Source organism: Microcebus murinus, chromosome 2 (assembly GCF_040939455.1).
Source record: "Microcebus murinus isolate Inina chromosome 2, M.murinus_Inina_mat1.0, whole genome shotgun sequence".
NCBI classification, from domain to species: domain Eukaryota; kingdom Metazoa; phylum Chordata; class Mammalia; order Primates; family Cheirogaleidae; genus Microcebus; species Microcebus murinus.
This window is the reverse complement of record NC_134105.1, coordinates 23223966-23245022: the sequence shown is the minus strand read 5'-3', so window position 1 is coordinate 23245022 and position 21057 is coordinate 23223966. Positions and strand designations below refer to the sequence as shown.

General features: G+C 46.0%; 1 long non-coding RNA gene across 1 annotated transcript in view; it reads right to left on the bottom strand.

Annotated features, from left to right (window-relative positions):
- Positions 1 to 2181: 2181 nt before the first annotated feature.
- LOC142863109 (uncharacterized) overlaps positions 2182 to 21057 on the bottom strand; it is a 78506-nt gene continuing 59630 nt past the window's right edge. The window contains exon 4 of the long non-coding RNA XR_012914007.1: positions 2182 to 2493. This is a non-coding gene — a long non-coding RNA (uncharacterized LOC142863109). The remainder of the gene's footprint in view (positions 2494 to 21057) is intronic.

Genomic DNA, 21057 nt, shown 5'->3' with positions numbered 1-21057 from the left:
AACTTACATGGCTCGCTCTGCACGTGGCACACCCGCACCTCCTTCAAGCCTTTGTTCAAGTGTCACCTTCTCAAGGCAGCCTACCCCCACCTCCTTTGAAAAATTTCAACCCACCTCTCTATGCCCACCGTTGTCACTCTCGCTCCTCATAACTCTTTACTTTTTTTCTTCTTCTACAGCACCTTTCATTTTCTAAGATACTTTAGAATTTATAGATTAAGCCTCTATATTTTTTATGCTCTCTAAGGACAGGGATCTTTGATTTTTGGTTCACTGATATATCTCAAGTTTCTAAAATAGCACTTGGCGCGTAGTAGATGGTCCATAAACACTGCATGAAGAATGAATGAATGGGGCAACCTAAGGGCATAGCAAGTGAGTGGCAAAGTGAGACCTTCTTCAGACCTTGCCATGGGTCAACCGCTGCTCTTAGAGCTGTTCTGTGACATCCTCCAGGCCACCTAGGCTTCTGATGGGCTCATCTGTGACGCTGCTTTATGTAGCCTCTTACCATTGCGGGTTGACCCAAGACAAAATTATGAGATCTCTATTTTGTTGTTGTTACCTTTGACTTCCCTTTTTCACTCCTTCCCCCATTCCCAAACCACTCTACCTTAATGTGTTTCTCCCACACAGCAATCATTCTTCTTCCCTTGTGTGGCAAGAAGCAGGGCAAAGTGGTGCAAAGAGCACTGGGCAGGGAGCCCTTAGAAAAGTTACTTCCCTCTTTGGGTCTCAGCTCTCTCCTCTGTGACTCCCATGACCTTGAGACTTTTGGTGGCTCTGATACCATCTGCTGGTGTCTTTATAGTTGCCCTGAGGAATATGAGTTGAGCTTTAAGGCCTTTTCTCTAATTGCAGAATGTGTGACTTGTTTTCCTCTGCAAAGAACCACAGGGAATAGATGAGAAAAGAGTTTTCAAGTCTGCAATTGCTGCTTGCCTGCCTCTCAGTTTGAGAACTACAAGAATCTGTGTTTCCATCCAAAGCTGCCACTCCCAGTAGCTCTATGACCCTGGCGATCTGCTTCAGCTCTCCGAGTCTCAGGTTTCTCCATTGTAAAATAGGTTTTGTAACATCTTCTTCGGGGGGCAGTTGGGAAGACTAAATAAAAAGATGCACGAAAAGCACTTTGCATATCACCTGGCACACAGAAAGTGTTCCAAAAATAACACCTGTTATTATCAGCATCTTAGATTGTTTTCTGTTGCTTATAACAGAATACCTGAGACTGAGTCATTTATAAAGAAAAGGAATTTATTTCTTACAGTTCTAGAGACTGAGAGGTCCAAAGTCGAGAGGCTACATCTGGTGAGGGCCTCATTGCTGGTGGGGACTCTCTGCAGAGTCCTGAAGAGGTGTAGGGTACCACAAGGCTAGAGAACTGAGCATGCTAGCTCGGGGCTCTCTTCCTCTTTTTATAAAGCCATCAGTCCCACTCCCATGATAAGCTACTAACCCATTAATCCAGGTGTCCTCAAACAACGGCCCACGGGCCACATGCGGCCCACCGAGGACATTTCTCCAGCCCGCTGCTGCCTGTCCTGCTTAGCATCCGACTCCTCCCAGGCCCACAGTGCGCATGTGTGGAATGTGCACCGCACTCTCCAACGGCCCTCCAATGGTCTAAGGGACAGTGAACTGGCCCCCTGTTTAAAAAGTTTGAGGACTCCTGCATTAATCCATTAATGGATTGATCCATTCATGAGGGCAGAGGCCTCATGACCCAATCACCTCTCAAACGTCCTACCTCGTAACACTGCCACACTGGGGATTAGACTTCGGCATGAGCTTTCGAGAGGACAAACATTTATCATCATTGCAGCATCTGAGCCCCGCGTGGATCCCAGTGCGGCTGTGGACACGTGGGCAGGGGCACTCATGGGCCGCTCTCTGCACAGGTGTGGGTCTGAGCCTTGTTTGCAATTATTGCCAGGCTGGTTTGGCAGTGGTGTCTGTGGCTATTTCCTGATGTCTAGACAGAGTTCTTCCCATCTCCTGGCTGTCATCTTCCCATCTGGGAGGCTGAGCCTAGAAGTCTGAGTCACCGAAAGCACTTGAATGTCCCTGAGAAAGCCATCTGGGCCAGGAGCACATAGAATGTTTTTTCTATTGAAATATGATATCAGTCATTTATCTCTACATAACAAATAACCCCAAAACATAGTGGCTTAAAATAAACATTTATTATCTCACACAGTTTCTGAGGGTCAGGAATCAGAAGGCAGTTTAGGGACTCTCATGGCTCAGGGACTCTCATGAATATGGTCAAGCAGTCAGCTAGGGCTGCAGACATCTGAGGGCTTTAACTGGGGCTAAAGGATCCACTTGTAAACTGTAAGCTCACTCACATGGCTGTTGGCCAGAGGCTTCGGTTCTTTGCCATATGGATTTTTCCAGAAGTATGCTCGATACACGGCCTCCTCCAGAATAAGTGCTCCTACGACTTGCAATATAGTCGACATCGGCAATTTTTGACGATCCCTACAGGGACTAAATAAAAAAAAAAAAAAAAGTAAAAAAAAAAAAAACAGAATAAGTGATCCTAGAGAAAGAGAGACCAAGACAGAACTGCAGTGTCTTTTATAACCTAATCTTGGAAGGGACACCCCATCACTTCTGCTGTAGCCTGTGGGCCAGGACACCACCCTGATGCAGTGCGGGGTGTCACACAAGAAGGGGAGCACCAGGAGGCAGGGGTCTCTGGGAGCTATTTTGAATGCTGCCTGCCACTGGTATAATTTACATATGATGAAATGCATAGATCTTGGGTGTACAGCTTGATCGGTTTTAACAATCAAATATTCGAATATAACCGACACTCCCACCAAGGTTTAGATTTGGAACATTTCCGTCACGTTGGAACATTCTCTCATGCCCCTTCCCAGTCAATGCCCCTCACCCCAAGCAACTACTGACCATATTTTTCTCTATATATAATCCACAGTTGAGAACAGAATGTGATAAAACTGGAATCATACAGTATGTGCTCTTTTTTGTCCAGCTGCTTTTGTTCCACATGATGATTTGAGATTGTCCATGTCGTTGTGTGTCGACGGTTCATTCCTTTTTTAGTTGAGTTATGCATTCCCGCCCTTGTGGGAGCCTCACCCTTATTAAATGTGCCCTGTAACACGGCATCTGGCAGTTAACTCCTCAGGTTCCTCCTTCTACTAGACGGGGACCTGCTCAAGGACAGAGGTTGTATGTATCTCATTTATTTCTGGCTCACCAATGTGAACTCAGTGTCTGGCAGGCAGTAGAGCTAGGAACTGTCCCACCCTGGGACCTGGGAGTGCAGCACGAGGGGCAATAAGGGTCCCTGGGAGTCAAGGGGCAGAGGGACCCTGGCAGGAGACCTGGTCACTAGGGCTGGAAATCACTCCCACACACACAGCGGGGGTCAGCCTTCCAGCCACAGGAAAAGTCAATGACTTGGGACAGGCCTGAAAAGAAAGTAACAGTCCACTCTCCCTCTCTTGTTTCTCCTTCCCTTGCACCCAAACAATGCACCTGACAACTACCTTAACCCTCAGGCGGGAGTTGACCCCTGCCCCCTCCAGCCCTGCCCTCTCACACTGCTCACACTGGCCCGGGCCTCGGCAGGGCCCTGAGGAGACCAGGCCCGAGACTCCAACACCTGCAGGCTTTCTGGACTCCCAGGGCCCCTGAAGCATGGACCTAGGGGTCAGGGCCGCCGAGTTCCTGCACCGGCTGTGTGGCTTGGTCAGATGACCTCCTGCTCTGCAAGATGGGGGCATAATTCCTAGCCAGTGGGGGTGAGGGGTGCAGGACTGCTGGAGACAAAAGGCTAAGCATGGTGGCTGGCAGAGAAAGGGTGGGGTGACTTGGTGGAGCGAGGTGCCAGGTGAGACCATATGTGTTTTTCCAGAAAGGTAGAATTAGCACCAGAGTCCACAGCTGAGGCAAAAGTTGAGACATGCTCCACCTTCCAAGCCCAGAGGGCTGCAGGTGGCCTCAGGGCTCGATAGGCAGTGGCATTTCAGCAGCACTGGCATGACAGATGCACTGGAGGTGCGTAGGGCTTGTGAAACGGCCCTCTCCCTCTCCCCTCAGGGGCAGGGCGGGCAAGTCCCCCGAGGCAGGGCAGGTGTGGCCCCCGTGGTATCTCCCATCCCGCTTGCTGTCCTGCAGTATGACCTCGCACTCCTCCATCAAGAGGACCAGTCGGTTTCCCCTCCCCTTGAACACGGGCGGGCCTCGGTGACTCACTTGCAACCCAGAGAACGCCGCGTGAGTTACTCTGCATGACGTCCGAGGCTAGGCCAAAAGAAACCTTGCAACTTCTTCCTTGGTCTCTGGGGAAGCTCACTCCACAGACACTCCCTCGTGGAACCCAGCTGCTGTGCCGTGAGACGCGAAGCCACCTGGAGAGGCCACGTGTAGGTTTTCCAGGTGCTAGTCCCAGCTCAGGCACCAGACGTGCAAGTGAAGCAGCCTCCAGGCGACTCCAGCCCCCGGCTATGGCCCCGGACATCATGGAACAGGGTAGTGGTGATCTATTGTTACATAACAAATCCCCCCAGAATGCAGCAGCTTAAAACAACAAACATGTATCATCTCACACAGTTTCTGACAGTCAGGAATCTGGGAGCAGCATAGCCGGGTGGTTCTTTTTTTTTATTATTATTATTTGAGACAGAGTCTCACTCTGTCACCCAGGCTAGAGTGCCATGGCGTCAGCCTCGCCCACAGCAACCTCAAATTCCTGGACTCAAGCAATCCTCCTGCCTCAGCCTCCCAAGTAGCCGGGACTACAGGCATGCGCCACCATGCCCAGCTAATTTTTTCTCTATATTTTTAGTTGGCTAATTAATTTCTTTCTCTTTTTAGTAGAGATAGGATCTTGCTCTTGCTCAGGCTGGTTTCAAACTGCTGACCTTGAGTGATCCTCCTGCCTCGGCCTCCCAGAGTGCTAGGATTACAGGCGTGGGCCTCGGGTAGTTCTGACTCAGGGTCTCTCATGAAGTTGGAGTCAAGCTGTCGGCCAGAGCTGCGGTCAGCTAAGACTTTCCCAGGGGTTCGAGGACCTATTTCCAAGCTTGTTCATGTGGCCACTGGCAGGTGGCCTGTGTTCCAATCCAGGTGGGCCTCTCCATGTGAGTGTCCTCACAACACAGCAGCTGGCTTCCCCCGGAGTGACTGATCCAGGACACTATATACTGAGGCAGAAGCCATAATATCTTTTTTTTTTTTTTTTTGAGACAGGGTCTTGCTCTGTTGCCCAGGCTGGAGTGTCGTGGCGTCATCATAGCTCACTGCAGCCTTGAACCCCTGGCCTCAAGCAATCTTCCCACCTCGGCTTCCCGAAGCGCTGAGATTACAGGCGTGAGCCGCCACGCCCAGCCGACAATATCTCTTATAACCTAGACTAGAAAGTGACACCCCAGCTCTTCTGCCATACTGTATTGGGCACCCAGACCAACCCGACACCATGTGGGAGTGGCCTACACAAGAGCGTGGACACCTGCCGGCAGGGGGCATCGGAGTCCTCTTGGAGGCCACCAACTGCAAGCAGAGACCAGCCGGTATTCCCACCGTGCCTTGCCAAATTCCTGACCCACAGACGCCATCAACGTGATGGAATGGTGGTTGTGTTATGCCGCAAAGGTGGAGGTGGTCTGTCACACAGCAGTAGGTACCGGAATGGAGCCCAAACAATTATTCACCGGGTTTGGGGTGCCACCAGAGGGCGTCTGGCTTCTCATTCCTCGACGATGTCTGCTGAGTGACCACGCTTGCCAGCCTGCCTCGGTGCTGCTGATAGAGCGGAAAGGTCATCAGAGAGAGAAGGCCAAGGATGTGTCCAGGTGGCAAGTGGACAAGGAGAAGTAGAAAGATGGATTCTGCCAGTGTCCACAGGCCCCGGGGTTGGTGCTACAGAGCGTAGATGTGATGGGGGCACCAGGCCTGCAGAGGTGAGCCACAAAGGGTGAACCAGAGGCCACCAGCAGAGGAGAGCAGCTTGGCACCAAGCCCTTTATCGGCATGGCCCCGTGGGGGGACCCCACCCCACCCACACTCACACCATGTCTCTAGATAACGAGCTGAGCAGCTGTGATGACGAGGAACACAGCCACCGGAGAAGCAGTGAGGAAGGGGTCAGCCAAGAGCCAGCTGGGGACACCTAGGAACAAGTCCTTTTTGTTCCTTCCTGTCTCGCCCCAGCAGAGAGCAGGGAATGGAGAGCAGACCACGCCCATCTCCTCTCCACGCTGCAAGTCCTGCCTGCTGGACTTTAAATCCAATGGGAGATTGAGGGAAAGACCAAGTTACTACCCGAAACAAGAGACTGCATTTACAACTGAAAACGGCTGAGAAGCTTTGGAACCAGCTGGAGAAGTCATCAGGGGCCCAATGCCAAGAACAGAGGATGACAGATTACAGTTGATAAAAATTATTTTTAAAAATAGCGACATTTAAGATGTTGACATTTCTCAAACAAACTAGTTCCAGGAGTCATTGTCTTTATTGTCCTTGGCTCCTCCTCTCTTACCTCATTCATTCATTCATTCATTCACTCATAAGCACTTATTGTGTGCCAGGCACTGGCCCTGGACTTCTGTGATGAGCAAAACAGCCTCGGTCCCTGTCCTCATGGAGCTTATAATCTACTTGGGGAGGGAGACATTAAACAGCTATTCACATGGGTACATACATAGTTTTGGATTATAAGTACAACTAGTTATTATAGTTAACTAATAGTTATTATTGATCTCCACGAGCCCTCTGCCACTTCTCCCTGTCCCAGGTATCTCTGCCTGCGCTCAAGCCTCAGTGTCTCTCATTTGGATTATTTCCTTGGCTCTAATCTCTTACGCCCACAGCCCATTCTCCACCCTTCCCTGGAGAGATCTTTCCAAACGGCAAATAGGATTGTCCCTGTTATAGACACCTAGTTGTCCCCCAGCATCTATTCTTCCTTTAGTAACAGAACCTCTCTACCTGTTGGCTGAGCACATGTCTATCTGGAATAAAAACTACACTTCCCAGCACCCTGGCCACTAGTCGTGGCCATGTGACCAAGTTCTGGCCAGTACAGTGAGAATGAAAGCCATGTGTGCAATTCCAGGTCATGCCTTTAGAGGGGAGAAGTGTGTCTCCCACAGCCCCTTTACTCTTCCCTGCAGGCCAAAATGCAGAAGCGATGGCAGAAGCTGGGGTCGCCCTCTTAGGCCACGGGAAGGAAGCTGCATGTCAGAGCAAGGAGCCAGAAGGAGCCAGGGTCCCCACTGGTAGAGCCACCATATCCACTCTTGCTTACCTACCAGGATTTACATAAGTTTGAAGTGAACTTCTATCTTGTCTAAGCCATTGTTATTTCAAATCTGTTATAGTACCTGAGCCTGTTTCCTAATTACAGTAGTCCCTCATTATTTGTGGTTTTACTTTCCACAGTCTCTGTTACCCATGGTCAACTGCAGTCAGAAAATATTAAATAGAAAATTCCAGAAAAAAACAATTCTTAAGTGTTTTTATTTTTATTTTCATTTTAATAGATTAATGGTGAAGTTTGGGCTTTTGGTGTACCTATCACCCAAGTAGTGTATATTGTACCCCGTAGGTAGTTTTTCAGCCCTCACTCCCTCCCCTCTTGTGAGTCTCTAGGGTCCTTTATACCACCCTATGTGCCCTTGTGTAGCCATAGTTTGGCTCCCACTTTTAAGTGAGAACATGCAGCATTTATTTTTCTGTTCCCAAATTACTTCACTTAGGATAATGGCATCCAGTTCCATCCAAGTTTCTGCAAAAGACATTATTTCATTCTTTCTTACCACTGAGTAGTACTCCATGGTGTATGTATATATATACACCATGTTTTCTTAATCCACTCATTTAGGTTGTTTCCAAATCTTAGCGATTGTGAATTGTATTGTGATAAACATATGAATGCAGGTATCTTTTTGATAGAATGATTTCTTTTCCTCTGGGTAGATACCCAGCAGTGGGATTGCAGGATCAAATGGTAGATCTGCCTTTAGTTCTTTGAGAGACCTCCATACTGATCTCCATTGAGGTTGTACTAATTTATTAATATATTCCCACCAACAGTGTATAAGTTTTCCCCTTTCACTGCATCATCATACCAATGTCTATTGTTTTTTGACTTTTTAATAATGGCCATTCTAATTGAAGTAAGATGGTATCTCATTGTGGTTTTAATTTGCATTTCCCTGGTGACTAGTGATGTGAAACATTTTTTCATATGGTCATTCTACTTTTAGCTCTTTGAGGTATCTCCATATTACTTGCCACAGAGGTTGTACTTGTTTGCAGTCCCAAAACTAAAAGGCTTCTGCACAGCAAAAGAAATAATCAAAAGAGTAAAAAGACGCTTATAGAATAGGAGAAAATGTTCACTAGCTATGTGTCCTACAAAGGACTGATATCCAGAATCTACGAGGAACTCAAAACAACTCAGCATGAAAAAACTGTTTGTATATCTTCTTTTGAAAAATGTGTGTTCGTGTTCATTTGCCTACTTTTTAATGGAGTAGTTTGTTTTTTATTTGTTTCAAACATTTTTTGGGGGGGCGGTGAAGGAAAGGTGGTTTATTCAAATGCCAGCAGACTGAGGAGTTGGCAAACTATTGTCTCAAATATCCTTTCATCTCTGCTTACTGAGCAATAAAGGGAAGGGCTGAAGAGAAAGTGAGCTTTGGGCAAGTCATCATGACTTGTGTGATGGTTATCAGCAAAAAATAGGTCATCTGGTGGATCTTCTCATCAGCTCAAAATGTTTTAATTTCCATCATTATTTCTTTGTGGACCCAGTGATCTTTCAGGAACATGTTTAATTTCCATGTGTTTGAACAGTTTGTGAAGTTCCTCTTCATATTGATTTTTAGCTTTATTCCACTGTGGTCTGAGAATATACTTACATGCTTTTGATATTTTTATAATTGTTAAGATTTGTTTTGTGGCCTAAAATGTGGTCTATCTTGGAGAATGTTCCATATGCTGATTTAAAAAATGTAGATTCTATAGTTGTTGGGTGGAATGTTCTGTAAATATCTGTTAAGTCCATTTGGTCTTTTCAAGCCCAATGTTTCTTTGCTGATTTTCTGTCTCCATGATCTGTCTAGTGTTATGAGTGGGATGTTGAAGTCTCCACTATTATCGTGTTGCTATCTGTAAGGCTGGTGGCAGGGGCCCCCTCCCCTTCCTAGATGGAAAAAGAAAACGCTTAGTGACCTGACCCACCAAGGACAAACTGCCAGGCCCCACTGAGAGGAACCACACCCAGATGTCCACCTGGATTCGCTCCTGGATTCCACAAGTACCTCCAGCCCCTCCTATTTCTCAAGGACCATCCAAGGTCACAATAGAGAATCCCCAGCTCTTCCTGCCACAAGTCCCTAGCCCCGCCCAAAGGGTATAAAAGGCCTCAGCCCCTTCAAACTGCAGCGACTTCCGGGGGGCTCCCCTCTCTTGGGGCCCCAGAACCTCGTCCACGAGTGTATAATAAAGCCACGTGGTTTGGCCCCCACTCTTTCTCTCTCTGTGTCTGTCTTTCCTTTTCGCCTGCTGCTGAAAAACCTTACACTATCTATCTCTTTCTTTAGGGTTAGTAATATTTGATTTGTGAATCTGGGTGCTCTGATGTTGGGCACATATATATTTAGGATCATTATATTTGCTTGGTGGATTGATCCCTTTATCATTATATAATGACCTTCTTTGTCTCCTTTTTTTTTTTAACTCTTTTTAATTTAGAGTCTGTTTTACTTGATGTAAATATAGCTACTCCTGCTTGCTTATTGGTTTCTGTTTGCATGGAGTATCTTCTTCCACCACTTTACTTTTGGTCTATACAATTCGTAAGTTTTAAATTGCATACCATTCTGAGTAGCATGATGAAATCTTGAGCTATCCTGCCCAGGATGTGAATCATCCCTTTGTCTAGCCTGTCAGTACTGTATACACTACCCAACAGCTAGTCACTTAGTAGCTCTCTCAGTTATCAGATGGACAGATCACAAGAAGAAGGGTGAGTACAGTACAACATTTTGAGAGGGAGAGACCACATTAACATAACTTTTATTATAGTATATTGTTATAATTATTCTATTTTACTATTAGTTATTGTTAATCTCTTACTATACCTAATTTATAAATCAAACTTTATCATAGGCATGTACACATAGGGGAAAAAACATAGTATATATAGAATTCAGTACTACCCAAGTTTCAGGCATCCACTGGGGATTTTGGAATGTAATCCCCACAGATAAGCTGGGGATTACAATAATCTAATAAAAATCCCTACTCAAAACCATTCCAGTGACTCCTATTGTCTTCAGGTTAAGCCAAAGCACCTAAACCTAGCAATTGGGTGCTTCAAGATATAGCCCCTGTCAGCCTAGTCTCTCATCTTTTTTTTTTTTTTTTGAGACAGAGTCTCGCTTTGTTGTCCAGGCTAGAGTGAGTGCCGTGGCGTCAGCCAAGCTCACAGCAACCTCAAACTCCTGGGCTTGAACGATCCTTCTGCCTCAGCCTCCCGAGTAGCTGGGACTACAGGCATGCACCACCATGCCCGGCTAATTTTTTATATATATATATCAGTTGGCCAATTAATTTCTTTCTATTTATAGTAGAGACGGGGTCTCGCTCTTGCTCGGGCTGGTTTTGAACTCCTAACCTTGAGCAATCCGCCCGCCTCGGCCTCCCAGAGAGCTAGGATTACAGGCGTGAGCCACCGCGCCCGGCCAAGTCTCTCATCTTATTTCTTGCCTCTCTTTAGTTTAAACCGTATTCTTTAGTCATTCCAGACTACTTGCACTTGCCAAATGTGCTAAGCTGACTCATGCCTCCAGGCCTTTGCTTGGGCTGTTCCCTCTGCCCAGAATGCCTTTCCCTTCATCTTCTTTGCTACTTACTTCCTGCTCATCCTTCAAGACTCAGACCTGGAGTCACGTCCCTTAAAAAGTTAGCCCAGAACCCCACGCTCACCCCTGACCCAGATTAGGTTATTTGCCCCTGCTAAATGCCTCCTTAGCAACTTTGTGCCTGCTTCTCCCATGTCCGTTAGACTATAAACATCAAGAGGATAGGATAGGCCTTTCTTGTTTATATTAAATGCCTAGTCCATAGCATATCAAGAAAGCTCAATAAATATGCATCAGATGAATGAATGACCAAATTAACCAACTGACCTCTTTTTTTTTTTTTTTTTTTTTTGAGACAGAGTTTCACTCTGTTGCCTGGGCTAGAGTGCTGTGGTGTCAGCCTAGCTCACAGCAACCTCAAACTCCTGAGCTCAAGCGATCCTTCTGTCTCAGCCTCCCGAGTAGCTGGGACTACAGGCATGTGCCACCATGCCCGGCTAATTTTTTCTATATAATTTTAGTCGACCAATTGATTTCTTTCTATTTTTAGTAGAGATGGGGTCTCGCTTTTGCTCAGGCTGGTTTCAAACTCCTGACCTTGAGTGATCCTCCTGCCTCAGCCTCCCAAAGTGCTAGGATTACAGGCGTGAGCCACAGCACCCAGCGCAGACCTCATTTATTACACTTTCTGCTCACTTTCTTGCCTATCTCCACCATGGGCTGTGTTCCCTGATACAAGGACCACTGACTTCTGACTGCCCGGCATAGTAGGAGCTCAAAAAATGTCTTCTAGGCCGGGCGCGGTGGCTCACGCCTGTAATCCTAGCTCTCTGGGAGGCCGAGGCGGGCGGATTGCTCGAGGTCGGGAGTTCGAAACCAGCCTGAGCAAGAGCGAGACCCCGTCTCTACTATAAATAGAAAGAAACTAATTGGCCAACTAATATATATAGAAAAAATTAGCCGGGCATGGTGGCACATGCCTGTAGTCCCAGCTACTTGGGAGGCTGAGACAGAAGGATCGCTTGAGCCCAGGAGTTTGAGGTTGCTGTGAGCTAGGCTGACGCCACGGCACTCACTCTAGCCTAGGCAACAAAGCGAGACTCTGTCTCAAAAAAAAAAAAAAAAAAGTCTTCTAGGAGTGCTTCTAACCCATTGCCCTCTGCTCTGCAACAACATTTTCCAGTAGAACTTCTGGTTCATCCACAAAGATTTCTTCACAGGCAGTGTCTACTCTGCAGCATTTCCCAACTGAGCGTGTATTTGTTGCTCTTAATGCCATAAGCTTTTTCTTGGAAGCTGGTGGCTTTTATGGAAATCAGTATTTGGCCACAGTGTCCTAAAAATAGTAGCTGAAAGGCTTTCTTTATTCTGGTGGCTTGGGCTTAGCCAGTTCTTTAGAAAACCACACCTCTTTGCTGTGGTTTGGGTGGCAAAGGGACAGGAAGCATGTTATAGAGATTGAGAAGAGGTGCCAGGTCAGGTGGGTTTGTGAAGCCCAGAAGAGGCACAGAAGGAGGGGTGAGCTCTGCCAAGTGGGAGGGAGTTGGTGCGTGTAGGTAGCTGGAACTTCACATCCTCATCCACAAAGCTCCTTGAACTCAAAGTCTCAAAGTCTATGTCTCTATTGACTAAGGTAAGTAGGTCTTAGCCTACACAGCAAGAGCATTCTGTTCAGCCTCTTTATTCTAATTCCAATGAAGGATAGATGAGTTAGGATGTACTAGATTTTGCTATAGTAAGAAAATGGGAAAAGTTTAAGCTATTTAAACTCAGTAGCTTAAAAACAACGAAATAAATTCCTTGCTCCTACTATTAAATGTATGCTCATTTGAATCAACAGGGAGCTGTGCTTAAGCTGGTCTCTTGGGGACCCCGTTGGAGGAAGGGACCTTCACAACAGTCTTCCATGACTACAGAAGCTAAAAAGAACACATGATTCCTACCCTGGCTCTCAAAAGTTTCCGTCCTAAAGAATTGTGCATGTGGCCGGGCGTGGTGGCTCACGCCTGTAACCCTAGCACTCTGGGAGGCCGAGGGGGGCGGATTTCTCGAGGTCAGGAGTTCAAAACCAGCCTGACAAGAGCAAGACCCCGTCTCTATTATAAATAAAAAGAAATTAGTGGCTCACGCCTGTAATCCTAGCTCTTGGGAGGCCGAGGCGGGCGGATTGCTCAAGGTCAGGAGTTCAAAACCAGCCTGAGCAAGAGCGAGACCCCGTCTCTACTATAAATAGAAAGAAATTAATTGGCCAACTGATATATATATAAAAAATTAGCCGGGCATGGTGGCGCATGCCTGTAGTCCCAGCTACTCGGGAGGCTGAGGCAGAAGGATCACTCAAGCCCAGGAGTTTGAGGTTGCTGTGAGCTAGGCTGACGCCACGGCACTCACTCTAGCCTGGACAACAAAGCGAGACTCTGTCTCAAAAAAAAAAAAAAAAAAAAAAAAAAAAAAAAAAAAAAGAAATTAATTGGCCAACTAAGATATATATAGAAAAAATTATCCAGGCATGGGGGCACATGCCTGTAGTCCCAGCTACTCGGGAGACTGAGGCAGCAGGATCACTTGAGCCCAGGAGTTTGAGGTTGCTGTGAGCTAGGCTGACGCCACGACACTCACTCTAGCCTGGGCAACAAAGTGAGACTCTGACTCAAAAAAAAAAAAAAAAAGAATTGTGCATGTCACTTCTGCCCACATTTCATTGGCCAGAGCAAGTCATATGCCCTCACCTATGTTCAAAGGGCAGAGAGACATAATCCTTCCATAGGGAAGAACATCACATATTTGTGAAAAACAGAACAGTCTACTATAAAAGAAAGTGCTGTATGGTGGGAGATTTCACCAGCTGTGTGACTTCAACAAGCCAATGAACCATACTGAGCCTCCATTTTCCCATGCGTAAAATGGGGATAATAATAGTTCTGACATAGCAAGAACATTGTGATGATTCAGTGAGATTGCATGTAGAGAGCTGATCACAGGGCCTGGTACAAATACTTGCTCAATCCCTGGTAACTTTTTAAAAATAAGTTATGGAGAACTTTTGTTGCCACAAGGCAAGAGTAAAATGAAATTCCCACAGCCACTTCCTTCAACTGAAACTGCTCCCTTGTTGAAGGTCATGGACGAACTCCTTGAGGCCAGTTCCACAGGGCTGTTCTCAGTCCTCACCTCTGACCCCTCTACAAAGGCAGACTGTGTTTTACAGTCATGAATATTCACTGCCTCCCCTACGAAGTCCCTCCCAGTGGCAGAAGTATATTCCTAGCTCCACTGACTGCAGACTGGACATGAAACTCCCTTTGGCAAGTGAGATCATGTGACCTGTGGCACTTCCATGACCTGCACCATTTCTAGGCTTTAAGGGCCACCACGTGATCCTATCATTGTCCTTTTCCAGTGCTGTATTGGTAAATGTTCAACAACTGGCTCTCCAAGGGGAAAAGCATTTGCCAATTTCTATATAAATACTCCCACCATGGCTGATTTCAAGCTACCAGCGTGACATCATTGAGCACAGAGTTGACATGTACGATATCAGCCTTCTCTAATGCAAGCTGACTCCAGCATACCAGTGTATCTTTCCCCTCTCCCTTGAGAACGGTGTTGTTCTAGATAGGAGCTGCTCCTCCAGCCCATATCCCTGATGCACAGCAGAGCCATAGCTGACCCACGGCTGACATGTAACCCTCTCGGTAAGTTAACATTTTGGGGTTACTTGTCACTGCAGTAAAACTTAGCTGAAGCTGACTAATATACTCTTTGATACTCTTTCTTTGGCTTTGGTGACACGCCTTCTCCATCATTTCAATCAACAAACATTTATCCGTGTCCACTACATATGGGACAACACAGCATAGTGGTTAACAGTGCAGAGTACAGAGGCAGACCTGAGTTCATAGCCTAGCTCTGTCATTTACTAGCCATAATCTTGGGCAAGTTACTTGAACTTTCAGTTCTTACATTTTTTCATCCATAAAATGGGACTAGTAATAGCATCTACCTCATCAAGTTGTCATGAGTATTAAATGATTTCATATATGTAAAGCATTTGGCACAGTGCCTGATAGCTTTTATTATTATCACCTGCTTCTAGGCACCATGCTAGGGGCAGGAGATCCAGTCAGGGAACCCCTGGTCTCAGTTCATTCATTGTTTGAGGCAGGAGGCAGACATGAGCAGAAAATCACAATAAATCGTGACAAATGCAAGAAGAGGAGGGTGAGCTTTCACATGCCAGAGCTGAGTGTGAGGCTGTGGGCCATGTTCCCAGAAGGCTTCACAGAGAAGGGAATATTTAAACTAGACTTTAAGAAAGAGTAGGAGTTTTCTAGATGAAAAAGGGAGGGGTGGGTAGAATGAAATCTCAGGTTTTCCTCCTAAGTCTCTAATGATTCTCTGACCCCTTTGCTGGCCACTTCTTTCCTCTCAAGTGTTGGCTCTCCAGATTTGAGTCTTTATTCTCCGTCTTCTCTCTACCCTCTCCCAGAACAAACTCATCTACTCCATGGTTTTGCTGCAGGCAGTAATAGTTAACATTTACCGAGTGCTTACATAAATAGGGCACGTGCTAAATACTTTACAGCCATTATTTAATCTGATATTCACTATGATTCTGGGAGGCAGGTATCACTATCCTGATTTTGCAAAGAGCAACTGAGGCCCAGAAAGGTTAAGTGACTTGCAGTGTCACAAAAGGCATTTTCGGCAGCAGGTGCCAGAATACACAAATAAACGTGGCTTGAACATTAGGGGTTGATCTCCCAACATGGGAAGTTTGGAGGAAAGTGATACCCAGGGGTTTGATTCTGCAGCTCAATGGTGTCAGACCCTGGGTCAGCTTCCCTTTGAATCTCCTGGCTCTCCCTTCATGGTCCCATGATGGCTGTTTCATGTTAGGTATTGCATCTTCCCTCAGCATCCAAAGGTAGGCAGGCAGATTTTCTTCCTATGCATGTCTCTTTTAGCTGGAAAACAAGGCCTTTCCCCAAAGCCCCCAGGAGACTGTCCTGTAGGACTCTGCCTTCCCTCCCTCTTTTTTCTTTCTTCCCCTGTTGGGTTGTAATGCCAGTCAGACTGATCCTCCTCCAGCTCTGTACCAATCAGGGTTCTTGGTGGTTAATCTAAGCACTGGAGGAATTTATTGAATAATACAAGGTTCTCATGAATTCCAAACATGAGTAGGAACCAAAAGAAATTAGGCCAAGAGGCTGGGCGCGGTGGCTCACGCCTGTAATCCTAGCTCTCTGGGAGGCCGAGGCGGGTGGATTGCTCGAGGTCAGGAGTTCGAAACCAGCCTGAGCAAGAGCGAGACCCCGTCTCTACTATAAATACAAAGAAATTTATTGGCCAACTAATATATATAGAAAAAATTAACCGGGCATGGTGGCTCATGCCTGTAGTCCCAGCTACTTGGGAGGCTGAGACAGAAGGATCGCTTGAGCCCAGGAGTTTGAGGTTGCTGTGAGCTAGGCTGACACCACGGCACTCACTCTAGCCTAGGCAACAAAGCGAGACTCTGTCTCAAAAAAAAAAAAAAGAAATTAGGCCAAGAACACAGGCAAAGACATGGCACAGGAAATGCCTGGCTGGACAGCCACTGCTGGTCATCGTCCACCCACTGCTGCTGGACTCTCACCTCCCCACCAAGAACAGGCCCTGGCCCTTCTCTCTCCGTCAAGGGTCAAAGTCCCAGGCGGGAGTGTCCAAGTGGCCAGGCCTGGACATGTGCTCACTCCCCTTTTGTCTAGAAGGCAGACAAGATTCTGCCCTTTCAGCCTCTGCAGCGTGGCTTTGTTGTCCCCCAAGTTCTTTGCAGTAGACAGTTTCCAGAACACAAGAGGGGTGCTCCTCTGATGAGTACCACAGCCCCCTCCCCCACTTCCTGTAGCCTCTCTTGTCACCAGGCCTTTGCACATGCTGTTCCCTTTATCTACTTTCTCCTCTCTCTTTAGGCAAATCTTCCTCATCCTTACGGTTTCATCTCACTTAGGTGTCATTTCCCTTCAAACCTGAGCTGGGTGTCCCACCATTGTGTTCCCACTGCAGCCTGTACTTTCCCCAGCTTAGCCTCTGCTGATGTCCTATTTGTGTTTTTCACTACTTGGCTGCAAGTTCTATAAAGGTGGAGACACTACCCTCCTTATTCGCCACTGGGTCCTAGCGCCAAGCACAATACTGAGCACATAATAAATGCTCAATAAATGTATGTTGAATGAATCAATTAATGAATGAGATGAGATGAATATTATTGGCACCACCAACCTCTCAGTCACCTGGCCCCAAGACTCAGCCATTCTTTTTCCCATCTGGTCTGGTGTCAAGTCCCATTAATTCTACTTCCATAGTCCAGGCCCTCATTACCTTCCTCCTGGACCTTTCAGGAGTTCCCTACAGAGGACATCTGTTGTTTCTGCCTGCCCAATAGTCCTTCCCTCCTGTTTTGGAAAGTGCCACCATTTGCTTCTGGGAAAGTACTTCTTCCATTCCTGCAGTCTTGGGGGAACTGTCAATCAAGGTTCTCTTCACCTTTGCCAAGCCCAGAACCTGAGATCCAACTAAGCTAGAAATTTGAATCTTGAGTGGAATGACACAGATATAGAAAATGATCAAAAATGGGGTTTCAGAGTGGCCTTACTCAATTTTAGAACCAAATGATAGGCTAGCCACAGAAGTAAGGCAGAGGAAGATCAGAATATCAACTTTATCACTGATAAAGCTGTTTGAGATGTGCCCTTACTGATCGAAAAGTGGGCTTACTAATATTGGACCCCAGAATTCAACTTCACCCAATTCCAGGCAGTGCTGGAAAATCACAGTCCTCTCTATGAGGGCCAGACCTTGGAAAATTTATAACATGGAGAAAGAAAGAAAAAAAAAATCCTTTTTCTATGCAGGCAGATCTGAAAGAGAAAGACTAAGGAAGAGCTGAGTTGAGCCCAGTTTAGTCCCTCCAAACTCACTAATAAGATACAGGTTGAGTAACCCTTATCTGAAATGCTTGAGACCAGAGGCATTTCAGATTTCAAGTTGTTTTGGATTTGGGGATATTCACATATACTTAATGAGATATCTTGGGGATGGGACCCAAGTCTAAACACACAATTCATTTATCTTTTATATACACCTTATATGCATAGCCTGAAGGAAATTTTATGCAATATTTTAAATAAGTCTGCGCATGAAACAAAGTTTGTGTACATTGAGCCATCAGAAAGCAAAAGTGTCACTATCTCTGCCACCCACATGGACAATCTGTGGTTGTTTGGCATCATCATCATTTCTGGCTCTGAATTTATATGCTACCAACAAGCAATCGTTTCCTTACACTTATTCACACATGAGTATGTAACAGTAAAATATGACATACCATTAATACAATGAAAAACTGATGTGTTCAGGGTAAGCAACATAGTAGCATTGCCACAATACCTAGGGATGCTGAATAAACTGGGTGTTGTGCATCTGCATTTTGACTGTAACCTGTCACATGAGGTCAGATGTGGAATTTTCTACTTGAATATTCAAATAGAATGGCATCGGCACTCAAAAAGTTTCAGATTTTGGAGCATTTTATATTTCAGATGTTCAGATTTCAGATGCTCAACCTGTATATCATTCCTTCTCCTCTGGGGTATAATGGGTGGTTGAAGGGAAGAGGCAAGAGTGTCACTCTAAAGGAGGTCCCTCCACATGGAAATAGTTGGAGTAGGGACTAATTGTTCCCCTCAGCATTGTTCAGTTGCTCCTGATATCTAGACTATCCAAAGCAGCCCTGGATCCTATCACTTCTGAGGCCTGTGGTTGTACAACTACACACTCCCAATAAATTACTTTGTTACTTAATGTAACCAGAGTCTGTTTCTATTTGCTTGCATGCAAAGAACATATATTAGTTTGCTGTCCTAACAATTACCACAAATGTGGTGGCTTAGAACAATATAAATTTATTATCTGAAAGTTTTGGAGGTCAAAAGTCCAAAATGGGTCCTATGGGGCTAAAATCAAGGTATCAGCAGGGTCAGGTGGCTTTTCTGGAGGCTCTTGGGGAGAACCCATTTCCATTTCCTTGCTTTTCCAGCTTTGGAGGATGCCATCTTTTCTTGACTTGTGACCCCTCAGCCAGCAACCACATCACTCTGATATCTGCTGTGTCATCACATCATCTTCTCTGACTCTCCTGCCTCCCTCTTTTCCTTATGAGGACAATTGCTATTTTTCTAGGCCCACCCAGATAATCCAGGATAATCTCTCCATCTCAAAATCTTCAACTTGATCACATCAGCAGAGTCCTTTTTTTTTTTATTTTTTGAGACAGAGTCTCACTCTGTTGCCCGGGGCTAGAGTGCTGGTGTCAGCCTAGCTCACAGCAACCTCACACTCCTGGGCTCAAGTGATCCTCCTGCCTCAGCCTCCCAAGTAGCTGGGACTACAGGCATGCGCCACCATGCCCAGCTAAGTTTTTCTATATATATTAGTTGGCCAATTAATTTCTTTCTATTTATAGTAGAGACGGGGTCTCGCTCAGGCTGGTTTCGAACTCCTGACCTTGAGCAATCCGCCCGCCTCGGCCTCCCAGAGTGCTAGGATTACAGGCGTGAGCCACCGCGCTGGCCTGCAGAGTCCTTTTAGCCATATAAGGTAATATGACCACAGATTCCAGGGATTAGGACGTGAACATCTGTGAGGGACTATTATTCTACCTACCACCAAACACTACCAGAGATACTTTTAACTTGTTTTGCATCCACCTCTTTCTCTCCTCTCCAGACTATACTACAAGTGATCTTTATAAAATGTGAATCTGATTATAACTGCCCTACCTAAAAAACTTCCCAATTCCCCAAAGCCCACTGAATAGAAACCATAGCACACCCTGCTCTCTCCTGTTGCTGAGGGTTTGCTTTGAGTGTTCTCTCATCCTGAAATGTCCCTCTCCCCAAAACCAAACCTTTCCATCCTTGCAGGTCTTTCTCTTTCATAAAGACCACCACAGTCCTTCTAGCCAGAACCTAGCTGGACTGTGAGCTTCACATGTTACCTGGCAGTGGTGGACACCAGCCATTCAGACAGACCCGAGATCAAATCTCTACTCAGCCACAGACTAGCCATGTGATTTTGGGCAAAGCATTTACACTTTCTATACCTTAGTTTCCTCTATTAAAAAAACACAGATAATAGGCCGGGCGAGGTGGCTCACGTCTGTAATCCTAGCACTCTGGGAGGCAGAGGTGGGCGGATTGCTCAAGGTCAGGAGTTCAAAACCAGCCTGAGCAAGAGCGAGACCCCGTCTCTACTATAAATAGAAAGAAATTAATTGGCCAACTGATATATATAAAAAATTAGCCGGGCATGGTGGCGCATGCCTGTAGTCCCAGCTACTCAGGAGGCTGAGGCAGGAGGATCGCTCGAGCCCAGGAGTTTGAGGTTGCTGTGAGCTAGGCTGACGCCATGGCACTCACTCTAGCCTGGACAACAAAGTGAGACTCTGTCTCAAAAAAAAAACAAAACAAAAAAAAACACAGATAAGAAAGTAGTTATCTTATGCATAGGTTGTTGTGAGGATTAAATGAGATAATGCCCATAAAGTGCTTAGCCCACTGCTTGGCACATAGTACTCAATAAATAGGTGTGTGGTAGCAATTATTAAAAATTAATAGGTGAGTAAATAAATGAATGAGGTACTCTCTCCTTCCCTTGGGCTGTCAATATTCTTCTTATGGTCTTTAGCATAGTCCAAAACCTAGAACATTTTTTAGATTGAATTAGAAAATCTTACATTTTGTATATTTTATGTAGTCTTAGATGTTTTCCCTCCTGGGGGGCCCATGCCTTGTCAGAATTTCACAGGAATTGGTGGTAGAAGAAGGCTGCTCAATAAACTCTTGTTTTATGGGGTTGAATTGAATTCTGGCTGCGTAGAGGATTCCACCAGAGAAAACCTACTTGCTCCTGACCACTTCTCCCCATAAGCCCTATACTCTCTGGGGGACCTGCTTTTCATCCCCAGTCTTAATGGTGACTCTGCTACTGTGTGATCTTGGACTGGTCACTGCATATCTCTAGGCTCAGCTTCCTTTCTGAAAAATGGGCATAGCAATCCTTGCTTCCTTCAAGGTCACTGGGAGACAAGATCAAGATCAAGCAGGCATCCTGTAAAAGTCCAGAGTGGAGATGAGAAATGAACGTTAACTTCTTTTTATTATTA